At 37.7% G+C, this 20,104-nt stretch overlaps 1 long non-coding RNA gene across 3 annotated transcripts in view; it reads left to right on the top strand.

The window, feature by feature from the left end:
• LOC112487845 (uncharacterized) overlaps positions 1 to 20,104 on the top strand; it is a 68,462-nt gene that overhangs the window by 39,934 nt on the left and 8,424 nt on the right. For all 3 annotated transcript variants that reach the window (XR_003051325.1, XR_003051327.1, XR_003051326.1), the window contains 4 exons: positions 2,077 to 2,176; positions 14,411 to 14,518; positions 15,247 to 15,421; positions 16,101 to 16,303. This is a non-coding gene — a long non-coding RNA (uncharacterized LOC112487845). The remainder of the gene's footprint in view (positions 1 to 2,076; positions 2,177 to 14,410; positions 14,519 to 15,246; positions 15,422 to 16,100; positions 16,304 to 20,104) is intronic.

Raw genomic sequence — 20,104 nt, forward strand, 5'->3', positions numbered from 1 at the left:
TGCATGTTCTCCCTGTGCCTGCATGTTGTTTTTTTTCATGCTTCACTCCCCTGCCCACAGTCCAAAGACATGCATGATTAGGTTAATTAGACTCTCTAAATTGTCCAGAGCTAAGACTGTGGGATCAGAGGTTGTCAGTGCTCAGCCTACCCAGGGATGTGGGCATTATCTTCGGCTAGTCTGTAGTAATTAACCACTGGCTCATTCACAATTGCATAAATTTAAAACAATAGGAGGCTACATGTGCAATGCTTTTGCAGTCCAGTTTATTTAAGCAGGTTTACAGCGCCACCTACAGGCAAGATATAATGGGGCTACAGTATCTGATCTGTGTTTGTAAGCACTTTGGGCAGATTCTATCCTTGAGGTGAATGTGGAAAGGATGTTACCCTCTAACTGTCAGTTGCCTGGATGCTGGTGTTAGCAGTACTCTGTGTGCCTGCAGAAGTACACCAGCAGTTCCTTTTGTGCATTCAATCCTGTCTGCACTTTATTTGTTTGGTTGCTGTTTTTGTTGTTGTTGTTGGAGAAGCTTTTCCTTGTTTTCACAGAAGAGATCTGCCTGGGTCAGAAGCTGCGGCTACTGTGAGTCTGTAAAGCCCTTTGAGACACAATGAATATGATTCATGGGCGAAATAAATTTGACATGACTTGCTTTGCTATTATCACAGAACGAAGGTCTGCCCCCCTCCCATCCCCTCAGCCTACACAGTCCCTCTAAATATTCAATAAATGCAGTACATTTATTCCAGTTACACAGTTGTGCAAAAACCAAATGTGACATTTACTTTGGAAATCGTTTGTCTCCGTCTCAACTCATTACAATCAATACATGATCTGCCAGCACTATGTGTAGCAACTGCAACTGATGTGATTATTGGTGACTGTTTTTGTTTAATATTATTATTAGAGATAATCTATAGTCATTATTGTGAAGCACAGCTATCATTTGTCATGATCTCCTCATTGTCATTACAGGGGTCTCTGGTTAGAAATAAAGCTCAGGGCTGGAATAGGAGGCACGCTGTGTGTGTGCAGGCTATCGGATAAGACAAAAAGGTGGCGCTCTTACCTATATTGAATATATTCTCTGGTTAAAATGCCCACAAATCAAGTGTCAAAAATAATGTGGATATATTGCTATCAATATAATACTTTCAGTTTGCAGTATAAGGGAAGCACTTGAACAGCCCTGCCTTTTATTTTTGCCCCGTTCAGTGTATTTGGAAGACTTTGAAATGTTCCTGTTTTCTGCTTTAGCAAATTTTATTTGGTTTGTTTTTGTTTCCTGGGAAGCTGTTCAGAATAAAGTAGATTTTGCCTGGACCCACTATTTCCAGCAAGGTTTTATGGGTATGTAGGAGAGAACCATATTCATGATTGATGACTTTCCAAGCTATAAAAACTACAGCTGAAAAACAGAACATGTCTTGTGGCTATATTGAACTGCAGAGAATTGAAATACAACAGTGTCTCTTTTTCTTATTTTAAAAACATCCAGTGTTTAAAAGTTTGAGTCCTTCAAAATTATAGAACAGATATTTTATCGCTGAGTAGCATGACATTCAGATTTCATATCCATCCTAATTTATGATGTTAGAAACTTTTTCAGACACAACGTGTAATATATAAGCCATTTTTATTTGTGTACTTGACAATACTGGGTACTGATACTAATAACTTTTTATGTCAGGTCTCAATAAATGTGTAGTGAACTGGGGGGATGTGTTAAATACCATAAGTGGCACAGCTCAAAGAAAGAAATGGTTCCTTATTGAACAAAAGTAGCATTACATTAGACAGTATAGCAGTATCACTTAGAATAAATGATAGTTTTATTAAAAGGTAAAGATGAATACAATTTAAATTTCAACATACAGTAGTTAACACAGAAACACACAGAAAGTGAGCAAAGCTTGTTTACACATTTTTAAATGAAATATCAGTCCCGATACAAATACTGGTACAGCATTTATATCAGTGCATCCCTACTTTGAACCACTGACCTATAGACCTTAGAATTGAATGCATCTGTCATTGTCAGGTGATGTGTTTCTGTCTCCCCCACCTTTGCAGGACAATAAGAGCAAAGTCATGGCTGGACTAACACTGAGCCTCCTGAGCTTCCATCCTGTTGTTTCTCCAGTCTGGTGGTTCAGCACAACACAAGATGAAGGTAGAGAGTTACACTAATGAATTAACTGTTCAATTACAGATGACACACTTGTTTCCTTTCATTTACACAGATTACCTGGGTTAGTTTATTTACCTCTCAACCTCTTCAGGTAACAGAAGCATCCTGCAGAACGTTGCAGCAATCTGTCTGTTGTTCATGGGAAATAATGCAGAAATGACTCCCCCCTCAGATGAAAACTAATCTCCTCAGGTGTTACACATGGTTTGGCAATAGTCACAAAGACTGACGTTGTTAGCAGAAGTGTCAGAAAATGTTCCGTATATAGCCACATTCTTTACTGCAGAACATTAAAAGTAGGCGCTCTTATTTTATTTTATCTACAATTGTTATGACCACATCTGTGGAGGCTGCTAAATTTTATTTTATTCTGCACACTGACAGTTAAGGAGGCATCTCCACTTTATTTCACACCGCCACTGCTTGTGTCTTCATATTTGTCACTGTAACTTCTTTTAAGCACCTGCCACTGTGTTGTTTTCTTCTCATTATAGGCAAATTACCGATCACTCTTTGTTTTCTATGTAATAGTCAATGTGATGCAGATTAGTAAACAGCCCCAGGCCTCTAACCACTTTGGCCCCTAGTCTGTCTTCCTGTCAATCACATATAATTGGATCAACGGTACGATGGACTATCTGGGAATTTTTTTCAGGGGCAATACTAAATCATATGGACACAGACAAACAATAGTACCAGCACCAGCATGTCTGTGTACAGGCACACACATTAGAACAATTGTAAATCTGTGCAGCTATTCTTGATAGAACTCTGGACAGACTTCCCTTCATTTCTTACAACCTTATCAGACATATATTCAGTCAATGCTCAGCTCAACCTAATTATAATTTCACATCTTTATTAGCTCTGAAACCAGAGCCTCACAAATTAGGTTCCACCTTGATACAGCTAGGTTTGTCCACATTTTCTATGAGAAGTAAAGAACAGTAGCAAAAATTATCCTAAAAAGCATCATGAATCCATGCATAATTTATCACTCGTGAATCCTATCAGGGAGTTTAGGGGTAATAATAATAATAATAAATAATAATAATTTGACCTTTATTGATCCCACACAAATTCTTGTGTTAACGGAAGATTTGCTGCAGCAGGCTGGCCCTTGCAGGCACCAAGCATGCGGTCCCTCTGGCAATCGAACCAAGGACCAGCTGCTCTCTGCTTCAGAGGCATACGTGCTAATCACTACAGAATGGAACCACTACGGGGCCAATAATAATAATATCCAGAAATACAAAGCCTCAGTTATGCACAAAGAAAGATTCATTAGATTATGATGTGTATAACATGACACATGAAAGTCTGTGAGCTGTTGTACAGCTGAGGAATAATCACTTGTAAAGTAAAGGTTTTCAGGTAGTGTTGAATCCCATGACAAAACCTCCGTTTTGTATGATTTCTTTGAGAAAACTACATGATTAATGCTCGAACTAGTTTGACAGAAGACGACAACAGCTGTGTTGTGGAATTTACTTGAACTTGTCATGTGGCCAATTAGGTTGGCAGGTCACATTCATCAATGTGACAATAGTACAAAAGACTAAAACCTGAAGTCAGGTAATTTGCTTTTATTTATCAAGTTGGTTAGCACTCCAGATTATAGTGCTAATAGTTTTGTAAAATACTTTAATTGGTTCAACAGGCATGATTGAAGAAGTAGGTTAGATGCATCAAAAGTCTTTCTCTCTTTCTCCAATCTTTAGAGTCTTTAAAGTTTTTCAAGCATAGTGGTTGCACTACCATTTAGGGCCTCAAACATTGAGCAGCAGTTCCAATCTTTTTTTAAAGTATTTTTGAAAAAAGTGTTTACTGTGAACATAGTTTATGAGTACTTTTAATTATTGGAAAGCAGGATTTACTCATCATCCAAATACCAGAAGATACTAATTTATTTCTGGGATTTAATATAAACCCTGGGCTTTAAAGACATTTGAATATTACTTTAAGGATAAGGTAAGACAGAACAAGATGCTATCATGTCTTAGCCACAGTACCATACAGTATATCTTTGTGAAGCCCATCAAGAAGACATATTCCACTCAAAGCTCTTTTTCCTCTGGGTCTATTTTTAAGTGGATGGTTTCCATGGCAACCTAAGGTGCAGGTATTGCTTGTTGAAAGTGATTTTTCACATGTAGGGCCAAAATTTGGAATTAAATCGAGCAAATAAAAAAAAAAGTTACAGCAAATATTTTTGCTCCGTGGTCGGAGACAACTTTGAAGATAAAGTGAGAAAGACAGTGGTGATGAGAGGCAGGGGTAAGATGCAGGATGAAATCTTTGGAGTCAACACTTCATTTTACGGGTAATATTAGTGTGTAGTAAAATGAAAAAAGTGATGACTCAGCTGTTGATAAGCATTTCTGAGAAATAAAGTGATTATATTTAGTGATGAGGAAAAAAGTGTGCATTGATTATTTTTATTGACAACAATACTGGTCAGGTGATCAGATTTGGACTGTTTATATCAGTAAATAAAGTAAAGTGTCTGACTCTTAACAACAGCACACCCACAACACTAAAGATTCAAATAGCCATCTGGACATCGACATAGAGTTCAAATATTATATTTAATTTTATAAAATCTAAAAATTAGTGGTGAATCCCATGGCAAAACCTTATGATTTCCTAAATATGGAAATATAAAAAAATGTATATATATAAAAATATATATATATAATATATACAGTATATAGTTATATATACATATATGTGTTTGTGTGTATGTGTGTGTTGACTGCACCAGTTTTTGCCCGACACTTTGTAGAAGATGTGGTGAGTCCACAGTCCATGTCGGAGTTCTGGACAGATTACCTTAAAAATGAAGCTGTTCAGTGCAGCATTTTGTTTCTGATATGTGATTGTCCAAGCCAACAATGTCGAAATTCTTCGTTCAGTTGCTGCACATATGTTGAAGCCCAGTCATATAGTGTTTGCCCAAGCTTTGTTTTTTGTGCTCTGTGGAGTCGGGCTTAACGGCCATATCTAACAAAGCTCCCTACTGTAATGGATTTACTGTGAGCTAATCCTCCACCCAGCTATCGTGTGGGTCAGGAGAGATAGAGAAAAGTCGGCAAAACGTTGCACCTGGACAGTACCATGTCAGATTTGTCTCTAACTGCAGATTTAAGACTGCAAAATAATCAAAAGAAAACAACACAATATTTCTGAAACATACCCTGTATATAATAGTCAATATTAAGGGTTAATTTTATGTCCAATGATTTAACCTGACATTTGGGCTGTATGGAAGAAAATAAACAATGAAATAATGTGGAACAACTTCCTCATGCTCCAGTGGCCTGTGGACAGTTGACTGTAATGCAGACAGACACAGATGAAGCATACGCAGTGCAGGTCCACAAACATTGCATGTGGGAGGTACAAATGGCCAGGAAATAGAGGAGAATTTGTTTATGTGCAGCTATTACAATAATAACACTTCCATGTGTAATTGATCCATGTGTGATGGTTGGAGCTCTAAAAGAACCCTTTATGCTGATTTGAGGTGAAATGAAGTCGATGTTTACAGCGGCTTTATAAACCATTACTCCTTTGCTTGCTGTTAAACTGTACACACTGGAGCTTCACACTGCATCTTAGACAATCTATACAGTACTATACAGTACTGTACACACACAACCCAGCCTTCTGTATCAGTTGTGTGTGTGAGCTGCTGTTGTTCAGTTTTTGGCATTTTTTCCACAGAATGTTACGTTCCTTAAGTATTTTTATCACCACCCGCCTCCTGCCTTGCTAATCTGGCCAGTTGCTAAATCTCTAATTGTTCTACAGCAGTGAATCACTAAGTTTCCAGGTATAGATTTCTGAGGTTTTGTTCCTTGTGTGGTAATCTTATCTCCTTCTCTTCTTTTCCTTCCTCTTCCTGCTCATCTCCTTCCAGCTCCCCACCAGCCCCACAAATGCGGCAGGGAGTTTTAATCAGAAGAAGGACGTCTCCCCATTCCCTCCTAATAAGTAGAGAATGAATGCATGGCTGCCTCCATCACAAATAGCAATGAGACCTTAGACTCCATTACCACAGGCCTGTTAATTCATGAAGTGGGCTTCTTCCCACTGCCCCTCTGCACACCCCTCCCTCTTCCACTTTCACAAGCCCTCTACCTTTATTCTTCTTGATTCATTTTGTAACTTCACACATTTACAGCTTTTATTCAATTGCAATGCATATTGAAAGCAGAGGAACTTTTTTTTTTTTTTTTTTTTTTTGCTGCAAGTGATTCCAATGTTGAAACGTGCCCAGGTTTATAAGCTCTGTGTGGACATGATGGAATAACAATATAATATGCACCTGTTAAATTTCCTTCATGTGCCAGGTTTAAAAAACGCTGGCAGCAACAGTATTAGTGAAAAAAAGCATTTTCTTTCTGGATAGGCTTCTGAAGCAAGAAAAGTCCAAATTAAACATTTTTAAATAACCCTTTACCCATATAGATAATAAGACCATTCATGTGTTGAAAGCCATTGGGGAAAATTTTCCTTATTTAATTTCAATTTCATTTTAAATTTAATTTCATTATTTGCAAAGTAAAAAACTTGCTGCGAGTGCTGTTAATTTTCCTTGGACTCCTGAACCAGCCGCTGTTAATATAATTATATCTGCTACCTGCAGCCCGTGGCCATTGTGCCTAACCTTGCTGCTCTCTCTGACATAGATTGAGGGCCCCAGTAACATTTGCAGAGCTTATTTGGGCTCTGTGTGGCATATGAAATTGCCATTGACTGCAATCTTGCAAGCTCTCAGTGGCCTCACATCGACAGAGCTTGTTAAAACCATACCATGAATAAGTCCAGGGATAGGGACACATGCCTCGGGGGGACACGGAGATGGCTAACAAGCACATTAGGTATGGCAACTATGTAGTGCTTGTTGTTTACACCCACACTCAAGACACACACACATGGACACACACTCGCACATTCACCTAAAACTGAAATATTGGTGGAGGGAGGTAGAGAGAAGTGATGAAGAGCAGTGAGAAAAATTAGCTTGTTAAAGATTTTACACAGCCCTGCACCATCTAACTTAAGGATTGCACAAAGTACAACTGCCAACAAAAGCTGAAGTAGTCAGGATAATGATTTTAAAGTAGTATTTGTGTAACAGTTAGCTGTCAGCTCTTACACTGAGGGTTGTTCATCTTCCCTGATAGTCTATACCAAAGGAAAATCTTGTTCATACAGCTTACCCTCTCCGCCTGTAGTCCTCCGTCCGCCTCCTCTACAGTCTGGTGCTGTGCCAGAAAATCAGATTTCTCACATGGGCAACTTTTCTCCTACTGAGAGATTATTTCAATAAAAAACAAACAGTCTTCCCCCGCAAGGCATGGGCGCAGGCCAAATGATCCACTCAAAGAATGTGGCTTTAGAAATGAATAATGCATATGTTCACTACAAGAAAAGGGGAGAAATATCTGTCTTTCTGCCAATCTGGTTCATGGTGAACCATCAGAAAAAACTAAATATTGTATGTTATTTTTTTCTGCATTTGACGATGAAGTATGTGAACAAGTATTCTTGTTTGGACAGAAAACATACAGTATACACAAAAGTCTTTTGCTATATGTTATGTGCCTAATATTCAGTAAAGAGCTGTCTTGAAAAGTAATTCCCAACCTTTTATGAAGCACAGCATTTTTATTTACATTAGATAAATCCAATGGCGTACCAACAAACAAAGAACTTTATTTACTCAGTGTAACACATGAGCTTGATTAGTTGAACACAACACAGATGTACTTTCAGGAATTGAAGAAAGACAAGCACAAAGATCTTCACTAGAAGTGCCGAGTCACTTTTGTTTTGTTGTTATTGCTACCTACTGCCACCTAGGGGACCTAGCAGTAATTATATAATAGTTTTGAGACCAGTAAGGTGAAATAGGATTATTATCCACAATGCATTTATTCTTAGATATAAGAATAAAAAAACAACACATGCTATTATTAAAAAGTATTAAAAAACATTTAAAAAGTAAAACAGTTGAAGCAAGAAAAAAAACACCAAATGTTGCAAAGCATTTGTAATAATATTTTGAAAAAAAAATTAAAAAAAACAATCAAACAGCCATGCTGGCATGACAAGAATATAAAATTTAGAGGAATAGTTTTGTGTCCACCTGACCTCAACAATAACCCTATTTATGTTAATAAGGACTCACAGATGCATCAAGCCACAAACATGTATATGTCATGATTAATGGTGATACTTGACTCATTAAAAAACTTTGGACAGATGTAGACGGACTGAAAAGGCGAAACACGATCGCTTTCTTCAACCTCTCGTATTCTCTGTGAATATTTAATGCTCACATATTAACTTCTCCTCTATGTCATATTCAAGAAAAAAGAACAAGTTTCCCTTAAAAGACCTTCTCATGTCCCACTTTATAATTCAGCAGAATACAGTGACATTTTAAGAGCCTTTTAGCCGATAATGGATGTGAGGAAGGGAGAAAAGAGCAACACCGTGCTGCAGAATTTATCTCTGAACTTGTGAGCTTTGGTAAAGATTTCTGAGAACTATTATTTTATATTTTTTGTTATTCAAAGAAAGTGTGGATAATGTTTATTAAGACAAAAAATAGTAAACCATTAGCAGATTATTCATCTTTCATTTCCAGTCATCATCATCCCTGACTCCAGGATCCTGGTGTTTTTAATTAGTGCACAATTCCCATAAAGTATTCCAACTTAAATCTCCCTGTTGGAATTGTATTCATCAGCCTTTGCCTTTGCTCCGGTTTTAATTAAATGCACTTTTAAATGATAAACAGGCAGTTGTACTGTTATACAAGCAAACCCCAGGTGATCAGGTATTTTATTTTTCTGATTTCCTAACAGCATTAAAAGATTCCTCAGAGAAACAGCTTTAGAATAACTGCAAATGAAACTGTCAACCATTTTTCTTCCCTCCTTTTCTCTTTCTCTTTAGGGCTCCCTCAGCATTTGAAGGTTGCCTTTAAAAAATGTTAGGCCCAAGGTAATGAAACTCATTTTTGGGAGGTGACCCATTGGGTCTCTCTGCCTGCTCCTTTTCCCATTAATTCCCATTTAAATGTTGGCAGGTGAGAATAATTTGGGACAGTCACTAAGTGAACAGTAACAAAGACCAGGAAGCAGGGGAGTGTTTTGTTTTTTTTGTTTGTTTTTTTTTTTTTGTCAGTAGACATCACAAGGAAAGCTAGGAATCATCACACTGCTACTGACAAAAACCAGTGAAAAAGCAGGTTTTTAAAAAAACTCAGAATTGTTTTGTTTTTTTTTACTTCTACATATACTGCGCAGTTTTTATCACTTGATTTTGTCTTTCCTGAAATATAGCAACACAACACTTGTTATTGAATTTGTATTTTCATATTTTACACACTAGAGAAAGACAATACTTGTCATTGTTCAGCCTCCTGGTTACTGACAGGGAGATATTTCTTAAGGTTGGATTTTAAAAAATATGGGTTAACCTGGAAGGTATTTTTATGTACTGTAGTTTGCACAGCTCTGTGGGTAATAGAGGGACATGCTGTGTCTAACTCTGAGTTCAACTCAAACCACAGTGACGACAACAAGAAGTAAAATACTTACAGCCATTGTCTTCTAATTAAGTTATTTCAAACCAAAAGGAAACAAATATTTTTATAATAATAATATTTTATAACAAAGTCTTCAAATTGATTCTGCCTATTTCTGGGAATGATTCTGGAACATTATTTCCCTGATATATTTTTTTGTTCTGTTTCCTGACTATTCAGCCACATAATCCGCTGTATTTTTGTAAATCATTATTGAATGTTGGAATTCACAGATGGATTAGTTTATATGAACCTTTCAGAAACGTAACAGTCATGTGTTAACAGTCATTAACACAGTAACATGTTTTTTTATTCTCATGCTCATAAATCTGCCCTGCTAAGCAACAAAAGTGATTTCTGTTTTCTACATTAATTGTTTTTACTTTACAAATCACACATACTGTTAGAATAAATGCATGAGATATGTTTCCTTCAAATGTTGGTTTTTTGGGGGGTTTTTGGACATAAAAATGCAGCTTGTGTTATTGTTAGACTGCAAAGTGTGGAAAAAGTGATGTGTTTCTAAAGTAGTGGTTCCCCAGATGAACCAGCCTGCACAGCAACTTCTGTTCTGAGTCAATAAGTCACGACCCAAAGTCTGGAAGCGTACAAAAGTTCCAGACTTTTTTCTTTTTTAAACAGAATGCATTAATAAAAATGTAAAAATTTACATTGGATGAACAAAACAAAACACTAAAAATATCATTGGGTTTTTGGATACTAAAATAGGAATGAAGACTAGAGGTGCAAATACATCTCAGCATATATAAGATCCAGCATTACGAACAAGAGTCAAAACCGTAGCAGTGAAGTGATGCAATAGGTGCATTAGAAGAATGCAGCCAACGTGAAGGAACTGGAAATGATGTTACATTTATATGTTTGTGATTGATTTGCATAGTTAGAATAAAAATTTAAAAAAACTTTATTTGAAGCTAGTTTAATTGTATAATAATTATTGAGATAAAATTGTTGGGTTTTTTTGTTTGTTTGTTTGTTTGATTTTTTTGTTTAATCTGGTCTCTGTTCTGTTCTGTTTTTTTGGTTTTTTGGTTTGTTTTTTTACATGGAACCCAGGTTTGTTTTGTTTGTTTGTTTTTGAGTATTGCTACAATATATGGTTGTATTTTAAGTGAGTGAGAAAAAAATGACAACTTAAGGCTTTAGGCCAACAGCTAATGAGTTCTCATGCTTTTGAAGGCATTTGCAACATTCAAGGCAATGAATGAGTGTAACCACGAACCAGGCTGTTGCCCCTGTTGGCCCCACAAGACCCACTCCAGGCATTAATGCCCACTTTCACACTTTCACATATGTTTTATTCGTAGAAAGAGTTGAAGCCAGGAGGAGCTACAGGAGTTGGACTCAACAAGGTCAAACCAGTCCAATCTAGCTGGAGTTGACTCATACTAAGTTTTTTATTTGACAATCAGCATATGCATCATCTTGACTGGCATCTCTGTTTCTCATGCAAAGTGGTTATGTGCATGTGATCCAATTTCAGTATAATTTTATGCTGCAACCTAGACCATAGGTTGGTTATGTTGAAGAATTTTGCATCTTAAAACAAGGTGGACGGTGGGAGAAAAAAGGCCGATGCATGAAGGAAAGACAAAACAAAAAACAAAAAAAAAACAGAGTTGCCGCAGTGCATGTTAAAGGAGAAGCACATCTGGAGTCCCTCCAAGTGCCCTGGGGGGGCGCAGCACTGAGGAGCACAGCTCACTGCGTCTGTGAGGAGAACTAGGAGGAGAGTGAGCATTTAAGAATATAAGAGGAGAAAGGGAGGAGATATTTGGCTTGCAGCCTCTCATTTGAACAGTCGAGCAGCTGTTGGTTGCAGAATTTCCTGTATGTTCAGCCTTCAAAGAGAAACTCCATCACAACCAGTACGATCCATCGACAAACGTTCTCATACAGTTTGAGTCTAAAACAGTTCGGCTTAACTCTAATGAGGAAATCACCAGTGATGAAGAAGTGACAGGACTAAGCAGAATTTTAGAGAATTTAACTGAGTCTGTACTTTCTATAAAAAAAGGTTTATAATGAGAGACAGAGAGAGACTGTGCATGGAGTGAGAATAGTGAGAGTGAGCTTATGGAAGCAGGGAGCAAGCAGAAATAGCATCAAGCTCAGGGTACGCAAGACATCCTGTGTGTGCAGGAGGTGTTGTGGAAAAGGGCTCTTTTCTGAGTCACAGAAGACGATGCCTCATTTGGATGCAGTTAATTAGAAAGGTTGATTGATTTGATGGCACTGGCAGGGCGGGACAGCAGAGTGCAGTGGTCTGTGAAGGAGTCCGTGATCAGGTCGATATTTATGCCTCGCAGCCAAGCTTTAATAACAACATTAAAGGCTCTGTGGAGGAGCCTTTTTCTGGCCTGTCTACCAGGACTCAGCCTAAGCTTGATTACAGGGATTTTTTGTGAATAGATTTCTGTTTTCTCTTGTCATGCCTGTGCTCCAAATAAGAGGCTGAAACACTGCAGTGACTTTTGTTTCACATCGACATTCGTCAAAGGGAATGTATTTTTATTTTAAGGCGCATAGATAAGCTGCTTTAATGAAATGCTGTTGAAAACACGTGGTTGTTTGGAAGGAGGCGCCGCTCTTCTGATGATGATACACTTCATGCTCCAGCTATTTATCACTTTGGGATCAGCCACGTCAATTGAAGCCAAGTTCCTGTGGAGCTGTGCTGTTTCCAAGTCGACTATTCTCTAAAGCAGGAGACAGTTTTACAGCAATAACCCCGTTTACATACATAGTGGATGTGAATCTCTCTCATCATCAGAGCCTTTTCATGTAACCCCTGTTGTTTGGTAATGGCTTGTGACGAAAATATACAGACATAATATAATATATACAGACACTTTGCTGAACTTAGAGTCTAAGAGCTTTGTTTGTAGGTGCACAAAAATTCAATTATTAATGTGTTGTGGAAACGCTTCTTTTTTTTCAAACCTACAGTAAAAGTGAAAGAACTAGAATTTAATATAGACTAAATGTTGAACATTGTCTTTTTACGTGTGTGTGTGTGTGTGTGTTTGTTTGTTTGTTGTGTTGTTTAGAGAAACAGACTCAAAAGGGCTACATTTTCAGACAGTTTCAACCTTTGCGTTGTCCTTGCAGTCATTTGACCTTACGTGGGTGTTTAGCGGTCCACTTCTGACCTCAGTCTAAGTCTATGCACTAAATAATTATTATACAACAATACCCAATATGCACACAATAAGACCATCCAACTCTTTTGTTGTATGCATAAGAAAAAAGGCATCATAATCAATGTTAAATGAAGCTGAAAAATCAAGTGTAAAACCAGTAAACGTCACAAGTCAAATTATTGCCCCGAGTTATATCTTTTAAATTTAAATAATTAACATTGAAATTTAAAAAAAAATATATAAAATGTTATAAAGTGTCATTTCCTGCAGCCCATCATTAAAACCAAATAAACTGTCGAAAGCTAGATAATATTTATGGGTTGCAAAGTGAAACTTTTGGCCGTTAAAGTAAAGCAAGTAAAATTAAATATTCTGTTTTTCTGTCTTTTGATAAACGCAAAGACATTCAGCAGTTATACACAGTAGTATTTCACTTGCACACACACGGCCCATTATCGTTCAGTCAAACAATAAAAGTCAATCATTTTCATCTGACATCCAAATTAAAACTTAACATCCCTCGGAGGATTGTATTAGCAGAGTGCTGTGTGTTTATGACAGCTTCATCACACCGGTATGAAATGCAGACCAGGCCACAGGGACACACCCCACACCATAACCAACTCTCAGCTCTCATGAATCATCTCTTTTCATTCTCTCTGCCCGTGCTTTTTTTCCCCCCTCCCTCTACTGGTTTATTAGTACATTTTCATGCTCAGTTAATTGAGATAATTCCCAAACTTTTTGTCATCACCCCTGCACCTTGTCATGCAGAACTGATAAAATCATTTGCTTTGCTGCTTTCGGGCCTGCTTTTATGCTGTCTGATAATGTTTAAAAATATTCTCAGGCACTTCAGACAGAATTCAGTGAAACTGAAGGAGCATCAAGTTAAGGCTCAGTCTCAGGACGGCAAAGAATCGGCCATATAGTAGAAAAATAGAATAAAAACAAAAAACTATCTATCACCTGTCATGGACTGTAAAATAATATCATGAAAAGCTTTGGAGAGTCGGCAGAAATCTCATAACTCTTGTAATTGACCTTGTGTGTGAAAGTCAGTGGAGATTCACTTACTGAATGTGTGTGACCTTTGAGCTCTTATGGCATGGGTGGTATTGCTTTAGAGACCATCATGCTATTCTGATAGACCAAGCCACACAGGCTCAGGACTACTGAAGGAAATCATTATTGCTTGACACAGTTTGCTGCATTCAAGGGGAAACCATTCAAGGAAAAACCATACATTATGTGAGTTTTTTGCATGAACACCAAGGAAAACCAAATGTTTTTACACCTGTAGTAGATTTCAAACCTCGGGCTGTAGAACAACAAACTGAAAGGTATTATTATTCGACAAAATTAACACTTACGTCTTCCCTCTCATTTTTGTAAGCATTAAAAATGTTATGTTGTTTTTATCCTTCTCTTTATTTTCCTCTTCAGTGTCCAATGAGACATAAGAATGAGCTGACTGTTGCCGTGGATGTTGGGCGTGACGAGGGTGGACAAGCCTGGAAGCGAGCAGATCTGGGGAAAAGACTGTGATTAAAGGTTAGATGTGTGTTTCAGAACATTTGGACATGTGCTGAGGAGCAATGGGGGGTAAATTGGACAGGATGTTAGAGAAGGAAAATGTGTGAGAAGGTGTGTGGTCGTGAAGATGGTTGAAAAAACTGGAGATTGGCACATGGAGGAAGAAAAATTGAGAGGATTTAACAATAAAAGGTTACAGAAAATTGTGAATTATAGTTGAAAAAACACAGCACTCAATTTTACTTTACTTTGAATTACAGAATATGTTAAAGGGTTGATCAGTTTGACGAATAGCATCATAAAAGATCCAACATCTTTATGGGCCAAATAAAAAATACTTTACTATAATAAACAGCCATTTTATCCACAAGTCAAGTAATATTTATTTTACTATATAGATTTTATCATGAGCTGCTAATTTTAGACAGAGAATGAAGGTTACAAGAAATTGCTGCTCTTCTGACCTGAAACCCTGGAATCTAAACTTCTCATCATCATTTATTTTGAAAGTTGTCTCATGTCAGATAATCAATTCTTTAACTCTTTTTTTCTTGTATATGCGGCCTTGTTTATGACATGTGATTTTAAAACAAATGCTGCCATAACGACTTTTAACATGTACAGTTTATTTACATGGCTTTGTTTAGCTAATTGCTTTTATCCGTGACTAAACCTCCTCTGTCTTGAGGCGTCCATGATCGACTGCCTGCTCACACAGCTCTGTTTTCCCCTGATTATTCACACAGGTGAAGGCTAACGACCGTTTCAAAGAATTGATGGGATATTGGCTTCATGTAAAGCCATGCATGTTGATTGGTTGCTTATTCTTGATGGCGGCAGTGACCTTTGGAGTCAATCACAGAAGAATATGGGGAGACCCTACATGATGCCTTGGGATGTATTGACTCTTTTCAGCAGATGGTAAGAGCTTCGAAGTCCCTGTGGTAGCCCACCGTCCCTACACCACCTTTTGTTCCCAAACACACTCACTCAGCACATACACACTTAGGTGCTGACGCAACGAAATCAATCTTGCCGTGACAGAGCCTCCCTCTGCAGCTGAGGGCCAAAATTTATTGGTTCAAATTAGAAACTGTCCCAACTTCTTTCTGAGATGACAGAGGGAATGGTGTAATTTGCAATAAAGATGTCAGATAATTTTTTTTTTTTTTTAAACTAATTAGGTATAATGAATTACCTTGTAAGTTTTACCATTGCAGCTAGCTAGGTACAACAATTCACTTTAAACCAGAAGGTTGTTGGTTTGATTCCAGCTATTGCTGATCTGAATGCATATGCATGTGACCCATAGCAGGACACTTAATCCCAAATTGCTTCTGGCAGCTGTGCTACAGTAGCTGTGTCTGAAATAAATGAGTGGGTTACTGCCAAGAATCTTAGTGTTAAGCACTCTGAATGGTCATTAAGTCTATGAATGTGTTATGTAAATACAAACCATTTGCTCCTGCAGATCTGTGGAACCACATCTTGTAAATATAAATATGCAGGAGGAGTGGAAATTGCACATCATCACGTGTGTTCACTTCCTCCATGACACACAAAAAACGCAAGATTAAGATACAGAACTCTTTTTTCTCAGGTGTCCATGTCGAAGCAGAGCGTGATGAGGTGAACCCTGTCAGAAACATCGGAAAGGTCGGCAAGATAAGGATGAAGGAGGGTTTCCTGTCACGGGAAAGAATGGTAGTACAACAGAGTGGCCATTTCTGAAGCACATGACGTTGTGGATCGACACTGAGGTGAATGAGGAGGAGACTCGGATAAAGGAATCTTGGAATCAAAGTAAGTAATGTCTATTGATATTCTCAAATAATGATTAGAGCAATGAGAATATTTTGTTTTTTTGTATAAGTAAAGAAGAGCATTTGAGGATTCATGAGATGGGTTTTGTTTTTTGGAAATATTCCAGAGGTTAGGGTTACTAAATGTAGCAGTGATGGTTTGGGAAAAAAAGTCCTAACATGACTTAAAGAAGCTTTGTAGTGCCAGTAAATTAAAGCTCCATGTTTTAATCCTCATTAGTGAACGAAGAAGTTGCCGACTCAATGAACAGGCCATAAAGAGAAAGACAATGTCACCGGATAAATTAATTTAACAAATTAAATACATTTAATTATCTGCAGATAAGCTTGGACACTTACAATGAAAGGTCTTGAGGGTGCACAATTCAACCACAGTTAGGTACTTTTAAATATTTTAAAATATGTCATTTGATTCTAACTGATCAAAAGGTGAAGTAACTGCTAATCCAGTGATTGATACAAATGCAATCCTTTCTTCAGGGTTAGGGAACATTTATGTAAGACCTGCAGCTACATACATATGTATACGTACATATTTACCAGTGTAAAATTAGACCCAGTAGGTGGCGTCAATGTAACTCATTGAGTGCAGAGCTCCTGATTGGATTGTTCTTGTACGGCTCTGCGTAGTGGACTTGAAGTATAGTTTTATAGCAACTCTGTGATTTCAGGCCTTACATCACAACACACTTATTATTTTTTCGGCAAAAACATATTTTTCCTACACCATTTGAGGCCCTGCAATTTAACAGTGTGTGTTCACAGACCTATCAATATTAGTACCTATAAAACATATCAGTGACCAGTAATGAAGTTGTCAAGGGCTGTTTAACAAGTAAGGAAGTCAACCACATAAAATGTTGATGTAGTCAAAAGACTTCAGAGGAGCAGGGAGTTCATCTTACTGCTGGATAGGCTATGTAGGAATCCAAATTTCTATTTCAGTACATATTCAAACATCTCACTACATTTCTGACCTGACACAATCTGTGGCCTGAAGAAAGTGTTACCTTTATTTTAAGGAGCCTAAATTTAAATGCTGAGCCTAAATTTTGTTAGATACATAGGATTGGGCACCAAATAATGTCTGTTTAACAAGACGTAGGGTTTGTAACATGACTTTGTGGGTCAATTCATAGGTTGAAAGGTGTTGGCAGAAAAATATCAGCAGAAAAGATGAAAGACTCCTCTAGACTTCATGAGAAGTTTCTGTTTCATCTAAAATGAAAATATGTGGAACCTATAGAGTTGGTCTTGTTTGTAAAAACGTATTGCAAACTGAATGGGACTTAGTATCGAGCCTTGTGTCACTCCATCCAAGGGATGTGAACGTTTGTCCATGCTAAGGCCAATCAAACTCTCTCAAATAGTTTCTTAACATTCAAACAAGGATTATGTCAAGGGCTGCTGATAAGACTGAAAAGATAGGGATAAAGGAGGGTTTTTTTCTTCCAAAGAAAACAAAAGTAGTTCTACACTATGGTCACTTCTAATGCCCAACTGATGTGGATCAAGGAGGTGACTCAGTGAGAGGAATTTTGAAATGTAGGTGGGAAATACCCCTTCAATAGCCCCAGATAAGGATGAAAGAACTGGTTCAATAATTCTCTACCTGAGCAGAGCTGAAGAAGGCCACTCGAGCTAAAGGTCTGAGATGGGAAATATTCCAGAAGTTAGTGAGGCATCGATCAAAGGTGTGATGGCTAGAAAAACAGAGCCTGATATGTGGTGAAGGAGGCAGAAAGATACATTTAATCAACATTTTTATATGCCCTCCTCAGGTTTCCTCAAACCAACCAGAATATGTATTGAATTATACAGTTCCAGAGTCCAGATCCTCTCATGACTAAAATCCTTTGTTTACTACACACTGCTGCAAAATACTGTCCAGTGATTAAGTAGCAAGGAAGGATCCTTGCTACTTAATCTGTGGACCAGGTTCCTTCCTTGCTACTTAATCTGTGGACCAGGTATTGTTGTTTTACCCAATCTCACTTGAAAATGAGACTAGTGTAACCTTTGTCGGCCAATTAGAAAGAAACTGAAGTTGAATCTGAAGTTAACCGTGCGCACAGTTTGTCTCGTGTGTTTGATTACTGCCAGGCTCGCTCACTGTTATTGCAACTGCTGAGTTCATCTGAGCACTGAAAAGCTGTCACACTTGCTGTAAAAACTGGGAACATTTGTGTTGATGTGTGATACGGTGATTCTAATTGATCTCTGTGGGGAAAATGTCTGTCTCCTCCTCTTCATCATTCCATTACATTTATTGGTCAGCAGGAGAGCAGCAGTCATCAGCCTGCTTCCGCACAGCGCACGCTCACTGCAATAAAGACAACAAAATATGATTAATATAAAATGTTAAATTAAATACAAATGTTTTGGAGACTTTAAAGAGATCTGTATTTTCCTAAACAGTAAGGTTTGCTGTTAGTGTGTTTTGTCATCTGTACGCTCATAAAACGTAACATAAAGCGTGTTTTAATTGGAATCAAAAGTTACTGCAATTACAGTATATATTTGTTCACACTTTGTCTCCACATGATATTTATTGAAGAGAACAGCAAGATGTAGTTTGTAAAAAAGCTGGAAAATGTTGTTGCACTGTACATACAGAATATTATGTTGTTATTATGTATGTTATGTTTTAAATTCTGGTAGGGGAGAAACTAAAACCATATATTTCATGGTAGTTCATAATTTATTTTAGATGGATGGATGGATGTACGTACTTTATTGATCCCAGGCTGAGAAATTACAGATCAAATAATATTTATTTCACAATTTTCATACATGCCATAAACACAAATAATGACACTATTCTTCCATTATTTTAGGTCTCATTATTCGTATTGTAACACTTTTTTCAACACATTATTAGTTAGTATTGTTGTTTTAAAAACAAAGAATAATTGTTATTATCACATAAAATTTCAGTACTGCATCTTTACAGGATGGTGATTTTCCGTTTTTTTTTTTTCCCTGCTGCTGGAATATGGGCTTTTTTTGTGTCTTTTACAGTGCAGCTAGAGCTAGACAGATCAGCTAATAAAGGCTTGTTGTAATATGTGTCATCCATATCAGACACTTGGTCTCTCCTCTTCAGACGAGTGTTTCCACACAACAGAGAGCTGGAGGAGGTGCAGTGTTGTCTGTCAGATACTCCACCTCTGCTTAGATAACCAGTGTAGCATGTGGAACCCAGCAGGACCTCAGACAGTGGGAGTAGAGACAATGTCCTCCCTCTGGACCTACATGGTTGACAGTGTGCCCTTGTTGCCTGAAATGAGCGTTTGATTCAAAAATATGTATCAGCATTTATTGGTAAGACAGTAAGCCTGCCTCTCCCCGCTTCGATTTCTTAGTTTTCCTTTTCAGGAAACAAGGACGGATCCTCACATTGCTTCACATTGACATTTCAAGGCAAAGAGACGTATCAAGCTATTGGTATGAGTGTGATAGTATGAATGGTATCCACTGCCAAGAGCATCTCAGGCTGAGTCCCTGTTCAACAGGCCATGAAATATTCATTCATATTCCAAAATGTCTGTCATGAATACTGTACAACACGGCCCCTCCTGAGTCTTGAAAAACAGTAACTGCGGTTTCTTTTTTTACTCTCAAAATCTTGCTGGAATACCTGTTTGTTTAACATGAAATGCAGGTTAATATGTAGCAGTATTTGCACAGTTAAGAGAGACTAACTGTGTTGGTGTGTGTGTTGTGTCACACTCCCAAACTTTGTCCAGTGTCATGTTCGTGTTGCAGACACTTTTGACTT

This window comes from Cynoglossus semilaevis, chromosome 12, assembly GCF_000523025.1.
Source record: "Cynoglossus semilaevis isolate Cse_v1.0 chromosome 12, Cse_v1.0, whole genome shotgun sequence".
Lineage (NCBI taxonomy): Eukaryota > Metazoa > Chordata > Actinopteri > Pleuronectiformes > Cynoglossidae > Cynoglossus > Cynoglossus semilaevis.